Below are 12497 nucleotides of genomic sequence, written 5' to 3'. Positions count from 1 at the left end.
AGTGCTGGATGTAAAGGGAGAGATACGCCTGTCTGTCGGTCTGAGAGAACCGCCCAGAGGAGGAACGCTGACCGACAGACAGACATTATTATTTGCGGCCCAGGTGTACATGACCGTGTTGTGTTGAGGTAAAGTTGTGTGGCCATTTGTCCCTGTACAGCCCTGATACTGCTCCACTCATCAAATTAGTCACAGATTTACAGGATTACTCACCAAGTCAAATAATTACTCAGGTCTCACAGAATCACTCACAGGCCGGGATTCCATAGGCATTGCGGCTTTTAAACGCTGCATATGTCGGCTCAATCAGAGATTGGATTGAATCCCATTATTAGTCTGTGTCAGACCAAGGGGGAGTTTGCACACACAGACAGACAGACAGACAGACAGACAGACAAGCAAGCACTTTTCTCTCCAACCGCACATACCACACCACAAACCACCGTCCCTACAGCTTACCACATACAACAAAGTCTATACACAGAATGATCCCTACAGCTTATTACACAAAATGCAATTACCACACACATCACCGTCCATACACCTTACCAAACATAAAGATGCCAACACACACAAATCATACACCACACACACACACAAAATAGATAACGTACAACACACACTAGCCACACACACGCAACACCATATTCCACACACATCATACCATACGCTACTGCCAAGGCACAGGGACTGACCTATGTATGGCTACCATGTACAACCACATAAACCCAAGCTTTTCTATAGTAACATGCTATTCATTATAGAAACATAGATCTGTAAAGACTTATACACTGAAGAAGACTATTCTGAGTATGAATGTATATTAAAATGAAATATATGCTGTGTCAAAGATTATTCTCTTGTTTGTCATATTTATTTTGGACAAAAGAAAATAACTCTGTTAAGAGTTGTGTGTTTGTGTGTGTGTGTGTGTGTGTGTGTGTGTGTGTGTGTGTGTGTGTGTGTGGTGTGTGTGTGTGTGTGTGTGTGTGCGTGTGTGTGTGTGTGTGTGTGTGTGTGTGTGTGTGTGTGTGGGGGGGGGGTTGCAAGAGACGGAGAGTATTCGTTGGCTTAATATCATTCAATCAAATAACAAACATTGCAGCTGACTTGGTACCAACATCATTAAAAAACAATATCCTGTCATTATCCTGAGTCCATTTAGTTGTGCCCTGAAGCCAAACCCAGGCCTGATTCCTTCCAGGTATGTGTTCAGTAGTGGCAGGCAGGCAGGATGAATGACAGGGACCAGTGGCTGGCTGCCCACATGTGTCGACGGTTCGTTCACCATGGAGGCCTACAGAGTCCTGCCACAGTCTGGGAGAGCTTCTCTGTGTTGATTTCCATGTTGTCAAATACAAAGACTAGAAGTATTAAAGAGGAAAGAAAATACAGGTATGGAGTAAACGCTAAGTAAAATTTATATGGAGACTTTACCTTATCGGTTTGTGAGAAATACAGAGATATAGTATACATGGAACAGAACAGATGCATTAAACCTACATGTGTAGAGAAGAGAAGGCTCGTACTAATCTAATCTATACAATGAGTTTTTGTCCTTACTGTCACTGGAAATCCAAAGATAAGCCTTAACAACGGGACCCTCCCTGCAGTCTGACACCCCTCACCCTCCACCCATATACAACATACACACACATCACCACAGGACACACATTTCTATGGAAACGGTCAGTGTGTGTGTGTTAGGTACATTACACCCCCAGGGTCTTCCCTCCACCACTGACACATATAATCACATGTATGTGCCATAGATCAACACATCTATCACTACAGATATCAGGACACATATCCCCTGGCCATTGGAGCAGTCACAGTGGGTTTGGGAAGAAACAGCATAGAGGTTCATGCTTCACTGCTTCTCTGATTCTTCTCAAATCAGACAGTAAGAAGCCCAGTATACCAGGGAGGAGGGATGCAGACCACATGGTATCACTGATATCTTTCTTCTGTCTGCCTCCAATAAGGCCCTCTGATGTCCCAGATGATGTGGAGAGAGGGGAGTGGGTCGCTACAGTGATTGGCTGATAATATTCCTCATATTGAAACTGGGCATTTCGTAGGGCTCCTGTCCGTACACAGTCAGCTAGGAAAAAAAGGGGGAAGAGAGGGGAGGAGAGGGGTATCAGTAAAACCTCTCCTTCCTGTGTTTGCGGAGGCAGAGATATTGAGGCCTAAGAGCTTTAGTCAAATCAAATCAAATCAAATTTATTTATATAGCCCTTCGTACATCAGCTGATATCTCAAAGTGCTGTACAGAAACCCAGCCTAAAACCCCAAACAGCAAGCAATGCAGGTGTAGAAGCACGGTGGCTAGGAAAGACTCCCTAGAAAGGCCAAAACCAAGGAAGAAACCTAGAGAGGAACCAGGCTATGTGGGGTGGCCAGTCCTCTTCTGGCTGTGCCGGGTGGAGATTATAACAAAACATGGCCAAGATGTTCAAATGTTCATAAATGACCAGCATGGTCGAATAATAATAAGGCAGAACAGTTGAAACTGGAGCAGCAGCACGGCCAGGTGGACTGGGGACAGTAACGAGTCATCATGTCAGGTAGTCCTGGGGCATGGTCCTAGGGCTCAGGTCCTCCTCTGAGAGAGAGAAAGAAAGAGAGAAGGAGAGAATTAGAGAACGCACACTTAGATTCACACAGGACACCGAATAGGACAGGAGAAGTACTCCAGATATAACAAACTGACCCTAGCCCCCCGACACATAAACTACTGCAGCATAAATACTGGAGGCTGAGACAGAAGGGGTCAGGAGACATTGTGGCCCCATCCGAGGACACCCCCAGACAGGGCCAAACAGGAAGGATATAACCCCACCCACTTTACCAAAGCACAGCCCCCACCCCACGAGAGGGATATCTTCAACCACCAACTTACCATCCTGAGACAAGGCTGAGTATAGCCCACAAAGATCTCCGCCACGGCACAACCCAAGGGGGGGGGCGCCAACCCAGACAGGATGACCACATCAGTGAATCAACCCACTCAGGTGAGGCACCCCTTCTAGGGACGGCATGAGAGAGCCCCAGTAAGCCAGTGACTCAGCTCCTGTAATAGGGTTAGAGGCAGAGAATCCCAGTGGAAAGAGGGGAACCGGCCAGGCAGAGACAGCAAGGGCGGTTCGTTGCTCCAGAGCCTTTCCATTCACCTTCCCACTCCTGGGCCAGACTACACTCAATCATATGACCCACTGAAGAGATGAGTCTTCAGTTAAGACTTAAAGGTTGAGACCGAGTTTGCGTCTCTGACATGGGTAGGCAGACCGATCCATAAAAATGGAGCTCTATAGGAGAAAGCCCTGCCTCCAGCTGTTTGCTTAGAAATTCTAGGGACAATTAGGAAGCCTGCGTCTTGTGACCGTAGCGTACGTGTAGGTATGTACAGCAGGACCAAATCAGAGAGATAGGTAGCAGCAAGCCCATGTAATGCTTTGTAGGTTAGCAGTAAAACCTTAGACCAATTTGGGTTTCCAATCTCTCCAAAAGAATTTGGTGATCGATGGTATCAAAGCAGCACTAAGGTCTAGGAGCACGAGGACAGATGCAGAGCCTCGGTCCGATGCCATTAAGATCTCATTTACCACCTTCACAAGTGCCGTCTCAGTGCTATGATGGGGTCTAAAACCAGACTGAAGCATTCTGTATACATTGTTTGTCTTCAGGACGGCAGTAAGTTGCTGCGCAACAGCCTTTTCTAAAATTTTTGAGAGGAATGGAAGATTCGATATAGGCCGATAGTTTTTTATATTTTCTGGGTCAAGGTTTGGCTTTTTCAACAGAGGCTTTATTACTGCCACTTTTAGTGAGTTTGGTACACATCCGGTGGATAGAGATCAGCTTATTATGTTCAACATAGGAGGGCCAAGCACAGGAAGCAGCTCTTTCAGTAGTTTAGTTGGAATAGGGTCCCGTATGCAGCTTGAAGGTTTAGAGGCCATGATTATTTTCATCATTGTGTCAAGAGATATAGTACTAAAACACTTGAGCGTCTCTCTTGATCCTAGGTCCTGGCAGAGTTGTGCAGACTCAGGACAACTGAGCTTTGAAGGAATACGCAGATTTAAAGAGGAGTCTGTAATTTGCTTTCTAATAATCATAATCTTTTCTTCAAAGAAGTTCATGAATTTATCACTGCTAAAGTGAAAGTCATCCTCTCTTGGGGAATGCTGCTTTTTAGTTAGCTTTGTGACAGTATCAAAAAGGAATTTCGGATTGTTCTTATTTTCCCTCAATTAAGTTAGAAAAATGGGATGATCGAGCAGCAGTAAGGGCTCTTCGGTACTGCACGGTAATGTCTTTCCAAGCTAGTCGGAAGACTTCCAGTTTGGTGTGGCGCCATTTCCGTTCCAATTTTCTGGAAGCTTTCTTCAGAGCTCGGGTATTTTCTGTGTCCCAGGGAGCTAGTTTCTTATGAGAAATGTTTTTAGTTTTTAGGGGTGCAACTGCATCTAGAATATTGCGCAAGGTTAAATTGAGTTCCTCAGTAAGGTGGTTAAATTATTTTTGTCCTCTGGCGTCCTTGGGTAGACAGAGTGAATCTGGAAGGACATCAAGGAATCTTTGTGTTGTCTGTGAATTTATAGCACAACTTTTGATGTTCCTTGGTTGGGGTCTGAGCAGATTATTTGTTGCAATTGTAAACGTAATAAAATGGTGGTCCGATAGTCCAATATTATGAGGAAAAACATTAAGATCCACAACATTTATTCCATGGGACAAAACTAGGTCCAGCGTATGACTGTGACAGTGAGTGGGTCCAGAGACATGTTGGACAAAACCCACTGAGTCGATGATGGCTCGAAAGCCTTTTGGAGTGGGTCTGTGGACTTTTCCATGTGAATATTAAAGTCACCAAAGATTAGAATATTATCTGCTATGCCTACAAGGTCCGATAGGAATTCAGGGAACTCAGTGAGGAACGCTGTATATGGCCCAGGAGGCCTGTAAACAGTAGCTATAAAAAGTGATTGAGTTGGCTGCATAGATTTCATGACTAGAAGCTCAAAAGACGAAAACGTCATTTTTTATTTTTTATTTAAATTGAAATTTGCTATTGTAAATGTTAGCAACACCTCCGCCTTTGCGGGATGCACGGGGGATATGGTCACTAGTGTAGCCAGGAGGTGAGGCCTCATTTAACACAGTAAATTCATCAGGCTTATGCCATGTTTCAGTCAGGCCAATATCATCAAGATTATGATCAGTGATTAGTTCATTGACTATAAATGCCTTTGAAGTAAGGGATCTAACATTAAGTAGTCCTATTTGAGATGTGAGGTATCATGATCTCTTTCAATAATGACAGGAATGGAGGTGGTCTTTATCCTAGTGAGATTGCTAAGGCGAACACCGTCACGTTTAGTTTTGCCCAACCTAGGTCAAGGCACAGACACGGTCTCGATGGTGATAGCTGAGCTGACTACACTGACTGTGCTAGTGGCAGACTCCACTATGCTGGCAGGCTGGCTAACAGCCTGCTGCCTGGCCTGCACCTTATTTCATTGTGGAGCTAGAGGAGTTAGAGCCCTGTCTATGTTGGTAGATAAGATGAGAGCACCCCTCCAGCTAGGATGGAGTCCATCACTCCTCAGCAGGTCAGGCTTGGTTTGCGGGTGAGTCCCAGAAAGAGGGCCAATTATCTACAAATTCTATCTTTTGGGAGGGGCAGAAAACAGTTTTCAACCAGCGATTGAGTTGTGAGACTCTGCTGTAGAGCTCATCACTCCCCCTAACTGGGAGGGGGCCAGAGACAATTACTCGATGCCAACACATCTTTCTAGCTGATTTACACGCAGAAGCTATGTTGCGCTTGGTGATCTCTGACTGTTTCATCCTAACATCTTTGGTGCCGACGTGGATAACAATATCTCTATAGTCTCTACACTCGCCAGTTTTAGCTTTAGCCAGCACCATCTTCAGATTAGCCTTAACGTCGGTAGCCCTGCCCCCTGGTAAACAGTGTATGATCGCTGGATGATTCGTTTTAAGTCTAATACTGCGGGTAATGGAGTCGCCAATGACTAGAGTTTTCAATTTGTCAGAGCTATTGGTGGGAAGCTTCGGTGTCTCAGACCCCGTAACGGGAGGAGTAGAGACCAGAGAAGACTCGGCCTCTGACTCCGACTTGCTGCTTAATGGGGAAAACCGGTTGAAAGTTTCTGTAGGCTGAATGAGCGACACCGGTTGAGCGTTCCTACAGCATTTCCTTCCAGAAACCGTGAGAAAGTTGTCCGGCTGCGGGGACTGTGCAAGGGGATTTATACTACTATCTGTACTTACTGGTGGCACAGACGCTGTTTCATCCTTTCCTACACTGAAATTACCCTTGCCTAACGATTGCGTCTGAAGCCGGGCTTGTAGCACAGCTATCCTCGCGGTAAGGTGAGTACAGCGACTGCAATTAGAAGGCATCATGTTAATGTTACTACTTAGCTTCGGCTGTTGGAGGTCCTGACGAATCGTGTCCAGATAAAGTGTCCGGAGTGAAAAAGTTGAGAGAAAAAAACAAAAATATAAACGGTAATTAAAAACTAAAAACCGTAAAGTTGTCAGGTAGCAAAATAGGTTGGCAACAAAACGCACAGCAACTCAAGGAGCAGAGCAATGGTGAAGAGAGAAACAGTTTAGGACTTGGCTGGTTCTAGTAGTACTTCCTCGGCATACCTGTGTGACTCGGTGTGAGGGTTCAGGAGGCACCCTGGTCACATCTGAGAACCATCTGAGGTGTGAAAATATTCCAGTAAATATTCCAGCGCTGCAAGTTGAGTGGGTTGGTGTTCCCACAGCGTTCCTACAATGTCTCTAGGGACAAATGTTTCTCTGTGCCTCCCTGTCACCGCCTACCAACCAGGGCTGGTAAAACCTTGGATCATTGCTATTCTAACTTCCGCGACGCATATAAGGCCCTCCCCCGCCCTCCTTTTAGAAAAGCTGACCACGACTCCATTTTGTTGCTCCCTGCCTACAGACAGAAACTAAAACAAGAAGCTCCCGCCCTCAGGTCTGTTCAACGCTGGTCTGACCTATCTGATTCCACGCTTCAAGACTGCTTTGATCACGTGGACTGGGATATGTTCCGCATTGCTTCCAACAACAACATTGACGAATATGCTGATTCGGTGAGCGAGTTCATTAGAAAGTTAATTGATGATGTCGTTCCCATAGCAACGATTAAAACATTCCCAAACCAGAAACCATGGATTGATGGCAGCATTCGTGTGAAACTGAAAGCCCGAACCACTGCTTTTAACCAGGGCAAGGTGACCGGAAACATGACCGAATACAAACAGTGTAGCTATTCCCTCCGCAAGGCAATCAAACAAGCTAAGCGTCAGTATAGAGACAAAGTAGAGTCACAATTCAACAGCTCAGACACAAGAGGTATGTGGCAGGGTCTACAGTCAATCACGGATTACAAAAAGAAAACCAGCCCAGTCACGGACCAGGATGTCTTGCTCCCAGGCAGACTAAATAACTTTTTTGCCTGCTTTGAGGACAATAAAGTGCCACTAACAACCAAAACCTGCGGACTCTCCTTCACTGCAGCCGATGTGAGTAAAACATTTAAAAGTGTTAACCCTCGCAAGGCTGCAGGCCCAGACGGCATCCCCGTGTGTTTACGAACATATTCAATCAATCCTTATCCCAGTCTGCTGTTCCCACATGTTTTAAGAGGCCCACCATTGTCCCTATTCCCAAGAAAGCTAAGGTAACTGAGCTAAATGACTACCGACCCGTAGCACTCACTTCCGTCATCATGAAGTGCTTTGAGAGACTAGTCAGGGACCATATCACCTCCACCCTACCTGACACCCTAGACCCACTCCAATTTGCTTACCGCCCTTTGCTCAACCCCGCCCTGTGCAACTGGGTACTGGACTTCCTGACGGGCCGCCCCCAGGAAGGGTGTGAGTAGGTAACAACATCTCCACCCCGCTGATCCTCAACACTGGGACCCCACAAGGGTGTATTCTGAGCCCTCTTCTGTACTCCCTGTTCACCCACGACTGCGTGGCAATGCACGCCTCCAACTCAATCATCAAGTTTTTTATTTATTTATTTATTTATTTTTACCCCTTTTTCTCCCCAATTTCGTGGTATCCAATTGTTGTAGTAGCTACTATCTTGTCTCATTGCTACAACTCCCGTATGGGCTCGGGAGAGGCGAAGGTTGAAAGTCATGCATCCTCCGATACACAACCCAACCAGCCGCACTGCTTCTTAACACAGCACACATCCAACCCGGAATCCAGCCACACCAATGTGCCGGAGGAAACACCGTGCACCTGGCAACCTTGGTTTGCACTCACTGCGGCCGTCCCGCAACAGGACTTGCTGGTGCGCGATGAGACAAGGACATCCCTACCGACCAAGCCCTCCCTAACCCGGACAACGCTAGGCCAATTTTACGTCGCCCCACGGACCTCCCGGTCGCGGCCGGTTACGACAGAGCCTGGAGTACAGCGCCCTTACCACTGCGCCACCGGGAAGGCCCCTCAATCATCAAGTTTGCGGACAACACTACAGTGGTTGGCTTGATTACCAACAACGACGAGACATCCTACAGGGAGGAGGTGAGGGCCCTCGGAGTGTGGTGTCAGGAAAATAACCTCACACTCAATGTCAACAAAACAAAGGAGATGATTGTGGACTTCAGGAAACAGCAGAGGGAGCACCCCCCTATCCACATCGATGGGACAATAGTGGAGAGGGTAGTAGGTTTTAAGTTCCTCGGCATACACATCACAGACAAACTGAATTGGTCCACCCACACAGACAGCGTCATGAAGAAGGCGCAGCAGCGCCTCTTCAACCTCAGGAGGCTGAAGAAATTCCGCTTGTCACCAAAAGCACTCACAAACTTCTACAGATGCACAATCGAGAGCATCCTGTCGGGCTGTATCACCGCCTGGTACGGCAACTGCTCCGCCCACAACCGTAAGGCTCTCCAGAGGGTAGTGAGGTCTGCACAATGCATCACCGGGGGCAAACTACCTGCCCTCCAGGACACCTACACCACCCGATGTGGAAGGTCATAAAGATCATCAAGGACAACAACCACCTGAGCCACTGCCTGTTCACGCCGCTATCATCCAGAAGGCGAGGTCAGTACAGGTGCATCAAAGCAGGGATCGAGAGACTGAAAAACAGCTTCTATCTCAAGGCCATCAGACTGTTAAACAGCCACCACTAACATTGAGTGGCTGCTGCCAACACACTGACTCAACTCCAGCAACTTTAATAATGGGAATTGATGGAAAATGATGTCAAATATATCACTAGCCACTTTAAACAATGCTACTTAATATAATGTTTACATACCCTACATTACTCATCTCATATGTATATGTATATACTGTACTCTATATCATCTACTGTATCTTTATGTAATACATGTATCACAAGCCACTTTAAACTATGCCACTTTGTTTACATACCCTACATTTACTCATCTCATATGTATATACTGTACTCGATACCATCTACTGCATCTTGCCTATGCCGTTCTGCACCATCACTCATTCATATATTTTTATGTACATATTCTTTATCCCTTTACACTTGTGTGTATAAGGTAGTAGTTTTGGAATTGTTAGGTTAGATTACTCGTTTATTACTGCATTGTCGGAACTAGAAGCACAAGCATTTCACTACACTCGCATTAACATCTGCTAACCATGTGTATGTGACAAATACATTTGATTTGATGAAAATACTAGCCTGCAATTTCACATTTTGACAGGCTTCTCTGGGAAATAACATAACCATGGACCCCATGCCAGTGAGAGGGCTCTGAGTTTAAAGGTAGGAGGTTCCGGCTTTCAGCTGGGCTTAATATGGCGGCCGGCAAGCCCTGGGCACCTGGTCCTCTCCAGCATGGCAGTCTAGTGACTAACCTAGGCTCTGAGCTGTTTGGCCCACTCCAGCATGGCAGTCTAGTGACTAACCTGGGATCTGAGTTGTTTGGCCCACTCCAGCATGGCAGTCTAGTGACTAACCTGGGCTCTGAGCTGTTTGGCCCACTCCAGCATGGCAGTCTAGTGACTAACCTGGGCTCTGAGCTGTTTGGCCCACTCCAGCATGGCAGTCTAGTGACTAACCTGGGATCTGAGTTGTTTGGTCCACTCCAGCATGGCAGTCTAGTGACTAACCTGGGCTCTGAGCTGTTTGGCCCACTCCAGCATGACAGTCTGACTAACCTGTGACTAACCTGACTAACCTGGGCTCTGAGGCTCTGAGCTGTTTGGTCCACTCCAGCATGGCAGTCTAGTGACTAACCTGGGCTCTGAGCTGTTTGGCCCACTCCAGCATGGCAGTCTAGTGACTAACCTGGGATCTGATTTGTTTGGTCGACTCCAGTATGGCAGTCTAGTGACTATCCTGGGCTCTGAGCTGTTTGGCCCACTCCAGCATGGCAGTCTAGTGACTAACCTGGGATCTGAGTTGTTTGGTCCACTCCAACATGGCAGTCTAGTGACTATCCTGGGCTCTGAGCTGTTTGGCCCACTCCAGCATGGCAGTCTAGTGACTAACCTGGGATCTGAGTTGTTTGGCCCACTCCAGCATGGCAGTCTAGTAACTAACCAGGGCACTCGAGTGGACACTACAGCATCTACTGGATCAGCCCAGAAAGTGTACAGCTACACAGTTATAGGTTGGCTATCCATGGTGCCTAACCTGCTATACTGGATATGTCATTGGAATGTTTCCTTTTGGCGCATTACAAGTTTGCAGTGTGAACGACAGGAGTAACAAGAATACATACTACTGTACACTCAGGGCTTAATCACACATATGTAAACCCAACCTGTCACATAAATCATGGACAGATTTCAATTGGAGATGTGCATGTTTAGTTTACGTTACATTTGTACGTCTAGGATACAGCCCTTGTTTCTTTCACCTGTTCCTCTGTGCCTAGGTTTCACACACATACACATACACCCGTGTGTGTGTGTGTGTGTGTGTGTGTGTGTGTGTGTGTGTGTGTGTGTGTGTGTGTGTGTGTGTGTGTGTGTGTGTGTGTGTGTGTGTGTGTGTGTGTGTGTGTGTGTGAGGGGTTAACAGGTTAGGTTTGGGGGATAACCAGGCAAAAGCCATGCTATATGAGTGAGAAAGAGAGTATGGAGGCTTTAGTTCTCAGCCCTGACCTCCCAGGCCTCTCTCTAACTCACATCTCACCAGCATACTTCTCATATTAAAAGAAAACAAGTTACACAAATGAGACAGATGGTTCTTGTTTGTGATGACAGTTGCAATTTTTGGGGTTTGAGGAGTGCCAAGTTGTGCAACACACAGAGACTGACAAAAACCCAGCGCTGAACCCCACACCCTGAGGATGCAACACCTAGCAGACCTGTACTGGTTGTTAGATTTACAAGCTCTTTCTCTGTATCTCAATTCTTCTATTTGTGTAGTAAACCAAGAGCTCTAGTCAATTCATATTGTGAAAGGTTTGCGGTGTAGCATTATTGAAATGTAAAGGTAATTTCCAATTGAGCTGACATATGCAGAGCCCTAAGGATCAGTATGGATTCTCACCAGAAGTACGACGGTGGTTCATCCTTTAAAAGTTGCAGCATAATGTAGCACAGCTTGCATGGTGCCACAGAATTCTATGGTACATTATTTAAGTGCCAACCACTGATACCATTAATGCTAGTTAGTGCTAGTTTGACCACCAGAGGGCATCTTTGAAAAGCATTTGATAGCCTGCAATAGTGGCTGTACTAGAGAATTTAAAACTTTTTTTTAGAACATAGCATATGAGACTGATTTTAAGAAATGTTGCTTCATTAATTTGATTAATATTATGGTGTTTATATTCCAAGAAAAACAAAAAACCCTCTGGATTTCCGTTAGGATGGAACGTAAATTATGGCGCTGTATAACGTGACGGTCGGGAGTAGGCTGCAGTGCTGGGCTATTTATCTAAAGAATCCTCGTGTTGTGCGGGCATGCAGGAGACCGGGGTTCAATTCCCCAATGGGGGAAGTAATAAACTGTCCTTGAAAATAAGAATTTGTTCTTAACTGACTTGCCTAGTTAAATAGAGGTTACACTAAGAGTATAACATTTCTACACCCTAATTGTATAATTGTAGTCTAACCAATACCTAAACGGAGATTCAGTGAAAATAAAAATCTCATTGATTTATCAAGACCAGTCCCCATGCTTGTCTCAGAGCAGTGCGAAACGGTGCTAAAATAGTTGTAGGCTATTTGCTTCAAATCCTATTGCTTCTAACTTCAATATGCTCTTTAAATAAATAAGACATACACCACTTTGAACAGCACAGTACTCAACACTAGTGAGACTCATGTTGCCTACAGTAGGCCTACAGTACATCAAAAAATATGACATGACTCTTCGCCAATAATTACATGCAGTGGGGAGAACAAGTATTTGATACACTGCCGATTTTGCAGGTTTTCCTACTTACAAAGCATGTAGAGGTCTGTAATTTTTAT

This window comes from Oncorhynchus masou, chromosome 6 (assembly GCF_036934945.1).
Source record: "Oncorhynchus masou masou isolate Uvic2021 chromosome 6, UVic_Omas_1.1, whole genome shotgun sequence".
NCBI lineage: Eukaryota > Metazoa > Chordata > Actinopteri > Salmoniformes > Salmonidae > Oncorhynchus > Oncorhynchus masou.
This window is presented reverse-complemented; position numbering follows the sequence as displayed.